The following is an 11,428-nucleotide window of genomic DNA, read 5'->3' as shown; positions in this document are numbered from 1 at the left end:
GGTTTGGGTTGTATTAGTTTGATGAATACACAGATAGCTTGCACATTTTTAGTCATGTCTCTTACCAACAGTAATTCTCGTGGAAGCAGGACACAGTGCCATGTTACAGGGATTCCTGCCAGCAAGGATGTAAGAATGAAAGAAGTGGTGGTGATAGGAGCCCCTCTTTATAGAAAACAGCAGGTGTAAAAGGGTAGGTCAGCACACACAGGAAAGCTGAGTCAGACCACCAGGAGGCAGGAATGTCACTGAATATAGGAGTCATTCTCAATGACAGGGACACCAGACACTGAAGTTGAAGGGTTTGTAATGACAAGACATGGTTAGCAGGTCTCATAACCATCCTGTGTGGAAGAAGAGTGATTAAACGGATCTTATTTCCCCTGCGTTCAATACCTTCTCATGCCCTGACAATGGAAATGGCCAGCATCACTCCTGCCACTTCCAAAAACACTTCTGGGTTGGACATTGCTTAGTGCTGAAGGGAACTGGTCTCTTATGACCTGTGTAATCTTTCTCATGGTTTTGCTGGACAGCTCTCCACCTCAGCAGTTAAATGCATGACAGTGTTGTCATCTTAAACAGGCAGATTACAGAACGCCAGAAATAGCAGAGCCCCATCAATTCAGTCACTGAATGACATGAGGTACTAAGAGTGATGAATCTTTCCTACCAGGACAAGAAATGATTGATTTGAATAATTGCCCGAGAATATTCACATGACACTCGAACACAGTCGCTGTCATGATTACCAATGTCTCTCTTCCTCACAGCAAGTCTATAATTGGCAGGAGTGTCTCAGATAATTTATACAGCAACAAGATTTTCACACTTTCCCAGTTCTGGATAGTTGCTAATATTTCATGAGACAGTCACTTTGTCATACAAGGGAGCTTTTGGCACATCTATTGATGCTGACTGTCACTGGATTTTTCCATTTTCCTGTCTTTTTTATTCATTGTCACTCGTTACTACCTGTTCCTTCTTTGCATTGTGGAGTTTTAATCAAGGTATTAGATTAGTGCAAGTCTTTTTCTGTATTTAAGAGGAATGTCTACTTCAAGTCCATATATAAATCTCTCTACATTCTACATTACAAGGAAAAATTATTTATTTCTTAATAGTTTGCCTGTACCATGTTGTTAAATAAATGAATGACTAAATAAGTAGAGTGTTTGCTTATCTAACTGTCCTGCATTCCAAACTAAGCAGACCACTCCAAAACCAAGCAGAAGCTGTTGCTACACCACAGGGAGCTAGGAAGGAGTCCCCCTCTCCATTACTTTGCTGTTGTGCTAGTGCAGATTACCATATGCTGCTCACTCCTGCGGTCAGTGGGATCTGATCGCTAGCGGCAGAAGCAGGGATCAGTGCCCGGGTTGTGGGACTGGGAAGTCTTTTTGTTCTCTTCTTATCACCACAAATCTAGTGGATAGCTTTAACTGGCATCCTTACAAGGTTTTTTGATATCTCCTTGAATGGAATAGTTATGTTTGCTTACCTATTCAACAGCACATGCACTCATTTCACCTCATTTTACCCGCAACAAGACAAAGAAAGCCTTAACCTTCCTTAGCAACACCGGCAATTACCCGCCTTTGGGCTCGAGGAGTAAAACACTGGGATGACAGCAGCCCTTTCAGCACACCAAGTGCCCTCACAGCCTTGTAGGCACAGTGGCAGTGTTGCTCAGCAGCAGATTTATTTCTTTTTTTACTCCTGCATGTGTTCGACATCAGCGTGTGAAAAATTGCTACCAGGGGGCAGGTACCGATCATGAAACAGCTATTACTGGCTGCCAGGTACTGCAGAGATTGGGGTCACTGCTTGCTTCTTCCAAAAGAGAGACAGTTTAATGAAATCTTGCTCTTCGGAGGCAAGAAAATGTTTATCCCCTCCACACAAATTCACAGTCCTGAGGTAGAATGACCATGAATATGTATAATTTCTTTAGTGAATTACATGAATTTGTAAGAGAGTTTTGAGGCATGTAGCACTTTCAAAGTCCCTTGTTCAGCTCTCTCTGCTGCCCGCATTTAGCATTATGCTGAGCAGATGTGCAGAGAGTTACACGGTGTCTTCAGTCCCAAATGGCTTCACTGATGTTTTTGTCTGAGACAGTGTTCCTTGGCAGGATGATCAGGCAGCAGCACACTCCATGGATGTCCCTTATTACTTCTTACAAGACTTGAATCACTGGTGCTCATCCAGCTTTACATAATGGCTGGTTGGCCCACAAGCTCTGCTGAGCTGTGACTACACCACAGGCAAACCATATCTGGGTGGCTAAATCCCAGCAAGATCCTACTAAAAACCTGGGTAGATCCTTCTGTCTGTCCTAGTTTAAAAAGCTTAAGAACACAAGTCCCCACAATACATGCAGCACACACAGAGGTACTGAAAACCAAGGGAGAGCAGAGGCATTAGGTAAACAGCCCAAAAAAAGCTGAGGCAACATCACACAGAAAGACACAACAAAGAAACTGGTGGATCTAGTTGACTTCAGCTGGGCAAGGCTTGGAGTGCTGCAGTCCAGTGTTTTGGTGTTCATAAGCAGGCACATCAGCAGCTCTGCTGGACATGGTCAGCTTCCAGGACTGATCCCTCTGGTATTTTCTCATCCAAAGAGGCTGCACACAAAAAGAGAGCTATAACCCAAGTGGATAAGGTGATGTGAGGAGAGGATGTATGAGCTGGGAAAAGGTTTGCTTCAGGTTGGAGATACAGCTCTGTCTATTGAACTGTAAAAGGTGGCTCAACTGTTCTAGCTCCTAATTGTGAGCCCATCCTCTGCCTATGTCTCCAAAAGCTGATTTATTCCCTCAACAGTCAAATCAGAAGTGATTTGGGCAATAAAACTGTGTGGTACCATGTTGAAGCTCAAGTTTGGGTCTGGCAGTGGCTTATAGGCCCCATGTTGTATCTACCAGCCTTGTGCAGATGTCTTGGGCAACCTAAACTGTCTAAAATGGCACTAGGCACCTACATCTGGGCACCTGAAGGGACTGTGTCTGCCATCAGCACATTCACACTGCTTCCACTAGGTATCCCCTGTAAAACCTTGCATTAAGGAAAACACATCCCTACCCCTTACAGGCAATAGACTTAAACAGATGTGGGTCTACAAACTTTTTGCTCCAGGAGTAACAAATGAACTGGTTTGCATGAAAAGTTTATCAGATTATGCTCTTTTCCCGTTGCAGATTATTCTGAAGCAGACATGACAATAAATCACCGCAATCCTATGAATATTTCATAGAAATACATTTCAGCTTATGGCTGTTCTTTTTTTTTCTTGAACGATTATGTCTGTGTCTTTGGCCATTCATCGTCTGTGATACGTGACTGGCCACTTAATTCAAATTACTGTAATGTCTGGCTTTTGACTGGTTCATTAAATATTTCATAACAAGGAGGAAAAGTAGCACTGCAGATGACATTTATGTGACTATGCAAGCAGGTATTCATGAAATCTTAGTCAAGATTTCTACTCACAAATGCTTTGGGAAGATTAATAGACATCTCCAAATATTTTTGAAATAGTGAGTTTTTACTCCAAGAAATGCTAATGAAAATGGTGATGATAATGATTATTTTGTACTGTTCCTCTAGTTATGGGGATGCGAGTCTAGCATTCTGAAGTCACTCTAGGACTGGAGTATAACTCACAAATGTAATGAGAAATAGAGTAGATGGGATCTCTTGCAATGGATTTCATTAGCATAATAGTTCTTGAACAAACTCTGGAAAACAAATCTCAGAAGTCTAACATTTGCCTGTCAGTCCATGGGAGCTCAACGCTAAAATTCATAGAGACTGTAATGAAGTTAATTTTGAGTAGCAATGAGCATTTCTGAAAAGCCTCAGTTCTCATGTGTATCTCTTGTAACACAAGTAAATTCTTCAGATCATTAGCTACAAAATCTGCAAGGCAGAAAAAAAGAGGCTGGAGGAAGGAGTACTGAGCTATTAAATCTGAATTCTCCCAAATGACTATCAGCTTTTCAGAAGAAAACTTTTCAACGGTTAAACTTTTATATTAAATCCCTGCATGCATGTTTAGCAGTCCTGTCTCTCTGGGAGTGTTTAGTTATGCATACAAACACCAGCTAATGTGAAAGATGCTACCAAACTGCTATCTGTCCTTTCCATTGACTGAGAGCACTGTCTGGGCGTTGGAATAGAAGGTTCCCATGAGAAATACAAAGCCTAAGTGAGGTGAATGACAAAAGACCCGTTAACTTCGGGAGAGGCTGGGTCAAGCAAAGGTGCTGTATGCACAGGTGTCCACTTGCAATTCAACCTCTTGTCCAGGTTCATCATGCTCTCAGTGGTTTATTCAAGCCCTAATGTCTCTGGTTTGCTCTGGTGAAGCCTAACCTTACCAAATCCCAACACATGAATGTGACCTGCTGCTGCTGTCACGGTTTCCCCAGTGTGAAGGAACCTTCTTCCAGTAAGGATGCAAGTGCCTTCGATCTGCCAGGTTTTCCTGATGGATTTGGAGCCATGTACTCATCATACAGATGGCTGCCTTCCACTTTAGTGCATGTACATTATGAGTGAGAGAGATCCATCTCCCTAATTTGTTGATGTTTCTCTGCAGGGCCTCTCTGCCCTCGAGGGAGTCGACACCTCCTCCCAATTTAGTGTCATCAGCAAACCTAGCATTCCTTCGAGTGCTGCATCCAAGTCATTAATGAAGATGCTGAAGAGAAATGGAGCCCTGTGGAACCCCATTAGTTACTGCACGCCAGCCCCATTCACTATAACTCTTTGCACCCAAGCTGTGAGCTGATTGCTCATCCATCATGTAACATGGTTCTTCAGCTGTATGCTGGACATTCTGTCCAGAAGGATACTGCGAGAGACAGTATGAAAAACTTTCCTGAATTAAAAATTAAAAAATCACAGTTGTCAGGTATTGTAATAGGTGGCCCATGGAGATGGGGGAGTCACCATCCCTGGAGGTGCTCAAAAGGCGCCTGATTCTGGCACTGGGTGATATGGTTTAGTGGTTATGGGGTTAGAGCGGTAGCAGTGGGCTGGCGGTTGGACTGGATGATCTTGAGGGTCTCTTCAGACCCTGATGATTCCATGATTCTATCTGGGGGAAAGACGAGGAGCTGCGGGTGGGCAATGAGAAGCAGAAAGCTCCAGGAAACTGGGGACAAAGCCGCGAGGGGAACCCGCCAGACTGCGGTGAGAAAGGGGGTGGCTGGGACCGGGTGGAGGGTGTGCACCGAACACCCCGGGCAGGCCAGGCTGGACTGTCAGCACAAACATCGAGCAGGACAGCCGGGGCCGCGGGCACTGCCCCCTCCACAATGCCATTCGCCCGGCCGGGCATGCGCCGCAGCCGCCTGCGAGAGGCCGCCCGCCCCGTCCCCGCCCCGTCCCCGCCCCGTCCCCGCCCGCCTGGGGCGGGGACAGCGCTGCCGAGGAGGCGGCCGGGGCGGCGGGGCCGGGCCGGGCCGGGCCGAGGGGCGGTCGCTGCCGCGGGCGGCAGGTGAGGCGGCGCGGGGCGGGGGCGGCCCGAGCACCCGCAGGGAGCGGTTCGCAGGGGGCGGCGGCTGCGCCTCCTTTCCGAGGGGAGAGCGGGTGGCGGGGAGGTGCGGGAAGCGGGGCCGTGCCCCTCGTGATCGGTGGCGACCCCACGGCAGGGGGGCGGGTAACCCGGGGAAACCCCACCAGAGCGGGGCTGGCCCCGCTGCCATGGGCACCGCTCCGGTCCGGCGGCGGGCGGTGAGGGCGAGCAGTGCCTGCTCCTGCAGGGCTTGCTCTCGCAGGCAGCTGTTCAATTAAAACTCTGGATAACCTCCCCAGAGGTCAAAGACGCTGCAGGTTTAAAGCCTACCGGGGCAGGTAGAGATGTAATTATGTTCTCCTGACAATTTTCCTTGATGGCTGAGTGCCTTGGGAACCCCTCCCCGTCCCAGACACCTGTCTTCGGCTTTGAGAGCTTAGCAGTGGATATGTGAGTTTGGCCCCAGTGGATCCGGGTGCCGCATCCTGCCCCGTTTAATTGTTGTGTGCTGACTAAGCAAAGTGGAAAAGTTTCTCTTGCTTGTGTCAGCTCTGGATGCGTTGCACATGCATGTTGTGAGGTCGGGCTCACCGGTGGCTGCTGGTGTCCTCTTCCTTCCTTCCTTCCTTCCAGCCCCTCACAATTAACTCAGTGTTTAAACGGGCTATTAAGAATAAAGGCTGCTGTTTTGAGAGGAAAAAAAAAAAAAAAATTGAAGAGGTACGCTATCCCCCGGTGATGAGAATAATGACTGTATCTGAGCAACTGTTAAAGCCAAGGGAACATATCGGTGTTTTCACACCAGCACCATAGTTGGGTAACTATTGACATATGCTGACTTTTAAACGGTGACTGCTGACTCTGGTAATAAAATAGAAACGGCTTCTTTTAAGAGGGATCTCAAAACACTCGAACTGATTGATTGGCTTGTTAGCTCAAGCCTTGACTTAGCTGAGAACGAGAAGAGCTTTTATTCTCTGCGAGGACGTTCTCCCCGACCCAAATCTGATGTATGCTAAACACATCAGCTGTAAGACAAGATGTGTATTTTGCAGTGTCATTTTCAAAACCGTGGTAGATACCAAATGCATGAACTAGATACAGGAACCCTGCCTTGCAGAGAGCACTTTTCTGCCAGGGTGCATTTTTAGCAGTTTGTGATTGCAAGGTGACAGTTTTACTTGGACTTCTCTGCTTTAATTAGCTGCCATCAGAGCTGGAGTTCAGCTTCCAACACTCGTGAAGCATGCCATGAACATGCACTCTACGTACCTGGCTGATGTTTTGTGCTTAATTGCCTGGAGCACGTTCTGTGTTAAGCAGTGAGCAAAATGGATGGCCTTTATGAAAATCCTTTCCCAGTTAAATTTCCAGTCTCCTGAATCACATCCCACTGTGAACTTACTGAGATTTGCTTCAGTCAGTTGAATATTCTCATCCCCCTATTCTCATCTCCCTTATTCTGACTCCCTTTCACTTAAAATTTGTTGCTTTGAAGTCTTCTGTAGGTGCTGTGGGTTTAAATGGTTCCCTGTAACAGCAGCCCACATTCAGTTACAGCTCCTCAGAGTTTTCCAACATATCTGGCCTGTGCTCTAACACAGGAAGGTTTTTAGAAGGTGTTTTAAGACATAGAGGCTTAGAGTTCCTCCACGAGTAAAACTATCAGTTTATTCAAATAATCAGAGCCATAGATGACTTTTCTCAGCAGAAGAACCTGTTTTCTGTTTAATATGGCTTTTCCGACTGGGACGTATCTAGGCTGTGAAGGAGCAGATTTTTCTAGGAAGTGGTGGGAGGCAGGAAATGTCATGAAAAAAGAAGGTGGTGCAAAGGAGAGCGTTAAACCACAAAGCTCAAATCAGATCAGAGGTCCTCAGCTGTGCAGACAAAATTTCTTCAAGAAATTTCTTGGTCTTCTCACACTGTGGAATGGTAATTTCGTTGGTTGTGTTTCAAGATGGATGCAGAATTCAGTTTTGTCGCTCACATCGAGGGGAAGAATGGGCCTATGGGTCCACAAAGCCTGCGGAAGAGTGAGCTAGAAAGGGTCAGGGGAGTTTTGGGGAAAATGTGTGATGCTTCCCCTGTTTTGCTGACTGCCTTCCTGGGAGAGCCAGTGCCAGTGACTTTTCACAGTGGGCCCAGAGCACTGACTGAGAGTTAGCATTTGGTTGTTCTGCTGTGCTGTATGAATGCATGACGTGGGACTCTCCTTCTCTTTTTAGGTCTTCACCCCTTTCCTTCACCTTCTGTGGTAGGACATGTTCCCTCCTCCTCCATCAGCACACTGCCTTGCTCCAACACCATTTTGCCACCTTCCCCCCACAACCGTCTTTCCCTGTCCTGGAAGCAAACCAGTTAGGTGCGAGGTGCTGAAAGAAAGTAGGTTTCCTTTTTTGCCTTACAAGTACGCACGCAGGTTGGGCCTGGTGGCACGGGCAGGGGAGGCACAGCCACTCAGACTTGGTGATGCCAGACAGTGCCCCTCTCTGCCGGTGTTTGGAGCAAGCTCTGAGCGGGGCATTGAGCTCAGCAGGGTGGAGCCTCAAACGCGACTTTTCAAAGCCAATTACTGGACGCAGTCTGTGTATGACAAGCTTCAGTTTCATTAGCTGCCTCCCAGGAGTATCGAGCTGTGCGGCTCACCTTTGCGGAGATCAGAGTCTCCTCTGTGATGTTATTAGGTGTTCTTAAAAATAGCTTCATCAATCCACTTTAAAAGAGCTGGTCTTCTCTGATAACAGTGCCTGCTGGTGCTTTTCCAGATAAGGAACTTGTCACTTTTCCTGCTGTCATACATGCAGCTTCTGCCCTATTTAGAATACAGTTTAAAAAAAGACTACAAAATAACCACCAGTCTCGTGTAAAGATTTATGTTTGGTTTAGGAACAACTGAACGCCCCTTATTTAACTGCTTTGGACAGTATTAGTTTTTTAAGAAGATAGTATCAAACTAAGTGCAGAGTTGAAGATATAACTTCACATACTTGAGTCTTGAGGAAATATTCATGATAACATCTCTTATATAACAAAGTGATTTTTTTTTTCTCTTTCTGTCCCAGTTAGAAGTTCATTAGCTTTAAAAAGGATCTGGAGTACTGCACAGTGCATGTATGGGTATAATCTGTATGGTGGTGGGAAGCAACCAGACGAAATAGTATAAAACCAATTTCAATCTCTTTTGAGGATCTGAAAAGTAGTTCCCAGCAGTGTCATGGTGAAACTGCAATTGCAGGACACCTCGTAATTCATTCTATAATGGTGTATTCAAGAGCAGTGTTCTAATTTACTCATTTCTTTGATGTTTTGTGAGCAGATGGCATTTTTAAAAAGGTCTGTTAATTCTGTGGGAATTTGATAGTGGCTAATTGCTGGGGTATCAGAAGAGAGTAGCAGTCAAAGTGAGGCTCGTGACTTCTCTGCTCTCAAAAGAGAGACAGCCCTCTCTGCAGCCTCATTTTTAAGCTACTATCCTTTTGGAAATTCTTGCTCAGGAATATTCACCGGTGTCCTCAGCGTAAATTTGGAACTTGTTAAGTAGTCTTCATTAATTGAACTGTGCTTCATGAACCAATCACTTTTTACCGCAGCTAAAAAGTACCAGGGAGATCATGGCTTGTTGTCGGACACAGTGCACTGTGAATTTTCTCATGCTGTTACTTTTTCGCTCTTTCCCTCGTTCTTTCTTGCTTCATGGTTCCTTTCCTTTCAGTTTTCCTTTATCTGTTTCTGTCTCCCCTGGTCTGCGTTTGACTTAGGTCTGTCCATGTTCTTTAAACACCTGCCTAAGTGTTTGCAGCACATGACCTCAGTACCTATTTGCACTGTGATGTGAAAGGATCACATTTCAAAATTACAACTTTGCCTTTGAACAAGAAGGAAAAAAGGTTCCCGGTTGCTATGGTGATGAGTGCTATATAAATGCCTATAAATAAATAAACAGCTGACTCATGGACTTTGATTTGCACTATTTTTGCTTTTCTAATGAGATATAATTAAATATCAGAATGGGAGGAGGTTTCATCCATTTTATTAAATACATATTATTCTTAGGCCTCCTGTTTTACAGTATTTCTACTGAGAGCGATGAAATACTAAGATCTGTATTTTTCTCTCTGTAGGGAGCTGATGGTTTGGAAAATCATAGTCTAGTATTTATAGAAAAACTTTTAGGATGCAAAAAGGCACTCCACTATAAAGGTGGTGTCCATTTTCAGTTTAACCAGAACATACGTTTTGAGCTAAAGGCCTATTTTTCTTATCTCTAAGAGATTGTTATTGCTGTCTCAACATTTACGTTCCAGTCATAAGTGTCTGTAAATGTAATTATGTTCCTCTGCAGTATTTGAAACCCCACTGGTGCACAACAACAAAACTTGGAAATGTCACTGGCTTTTCCTTTTATGTTAAAACGACAAAGGCAGAGTAAAAAAATCTAATATTCCTTGTTGAAGTTCGAGGAGGAGGGGAGAACTGACTTTTTTGTAAGTCTTTTGTTCTCAGGTCCATGATGTAAAAGTAGCTTTCTGTCTGTGCTAAAGGTGATAATTGTAAAATGGATTGGATGGAGACAATAAACTGCTTCTTCAGAAGTCAGGGAGTAGCCATCTGTCATTGCTAAAAAAGCCCTTTGCATTAGCAATCTCCAGAGCCAGTCCACTCACTTGCAGTTTCTGAAGCTCGACTGCAGCCCAGTTCCCCAGCAGTGCACTGGGGTAATCCCCCCTCACAGGTGTTTCTCACTCAGGAAATGCGTGTACTTCGTTTAACAACAAAGGAGAGTTTATAATGGAAGGAGCTTTCCTTAGGGGAAGGAAAATAGGTATGTATGATATACAGAAATATTCCTTTGTTAAAGGATCAGTCTGGTTTCTTGGTGCAAACTGATTTTGCCACAGTGGCCTGAAGAGAGATTTGCTGAGTCCTAAGCTGTGGAGTGCAGCTTGTGCATTGGCAGCAAGCAGATCTCCTTTCTACCACAGCCACAACTTTGCATCCAAAGAAGCTGTCAGATTTCCAAAGAACTTTGGAGAACTACCCTGTCCTGTTAAACGTTTGATAAAATAACACCACATCCTTCACTGTTTTCATTCCTCACATGCACTCAGATTTCATGTCTCTTTGCTTTACCAGTTAAAAAATAAATTGGACTACACGCCTCTTACTTCAGAGCGTGTGTAATTGGGAGGACAGGGATGCACAGTAGTTTTTTGCACTTACGCACAACTACTTCTCACAGAGCAAAACATGTATCTGCACGCAGCTATTGAAGTCAGGGGCAGAACAGGAGCAAGGAATGGTGTCCCTGAAGGTCTCACTTGAACAGTGGCAGCCTGACAGTTTGACTTGCTGGCCTCATCTGCCTTCATGCAGTTGCCTGACTGACAGTGGACAAGGCGATCCAAGGTCTCTCCCGAGAGGGTCGCTGCAGAGGCTGATGAGCTATGAAGGCAGACCGAACACAATCAGAATCTGTGCTGCCTGCAAGAGCAGCAGGGAGATGGGAAGGGCAGCAAACAGTGACTCTTGAAAGTGCTTCAAGTTCGCAGCTACTCCCAGGCTTACGGTGTACCAGAGACCATGTTGGTGCTGGAGCAGGACCAGGCTCCAGAGTCATTGACAGAGTTTTCTCAGTTGGAAAGCAGCATTATTAGTAGCACATACGGCTACTTTAATGGAAAGGCATCTTTATTTAGAAGCCTTTTCTTAGGGTAGGAGGATTAAATATACATATAGATATTTATGACAGGACAAGCTGTTGAGGACGAGCTGGAGGTGTGTCTGCTTTTCTAGCATGGATACAACAAAGGGTGAAACAGTGCATATACCAGATTTTTTCTTTTTTCTTCTTCTGAAGTTCTGCTTTTCTGTGGTAGAGATTTTTTTTTTCTGTCAATT

General features: G+C 45.1%; 1 protein-coding gene across 5 annotated transcripts in view; it reads left to right on the top strand.

Annotated features, from left to right (window-relative positions):
* The first annotated feature begins 5,451 nt into the window (after window positions 1-5,451).
* Window positions 5,452-11,428, top strand: part of POMGNT2 (protein O-linked mannose N-acetylglucosaminyltransferase 2 (beta 1,4-)) — a 29,812-nt gene continuing 23,835 nt past the window's right edge. For 2 of the 5 annotated variants that reach the window (XM_027897489.1, XM_027897480.1), the window contains exons 1-2: window positions 5,488-5,509; window positions 7,756-7,887. The gene's annotated coding sequence lies outside the window, so the exon portion shown is untranslated. Of the gene's footprint in view, window positions 5,510-5,719; window positions 5,866-7,755; window positions 7,888-10,905; window positions 11,050-11,428 lie in introns of those variants that run through there. The other 3 variants (XM_027897470.1, XM_027897526.1, XM_027897509.1) reach the window with 3 other exon arrangements.

Source organism: Empidonax traillii, unplaced genomic scaffold, assembly GCF_003031625.1.
Source record: "Empidonax traillii isolate 1590-97213 ecotype Southwest subspecies unplaced genomic scaffold, ASM303162v1 scaffold19:size3308961, whole genome shotgun sequence".
Taxonomy (NCBI): Eukaryota; Metazoa; Chordata; class Aves; order Passeriformes; family Tyrannidae; genus Empidonax; species Empidonax traillii.
Note: the sequence above shows the minus strand (reverse complement) of the source record. Positions and strands in the feature narration are given on the sequence as shown.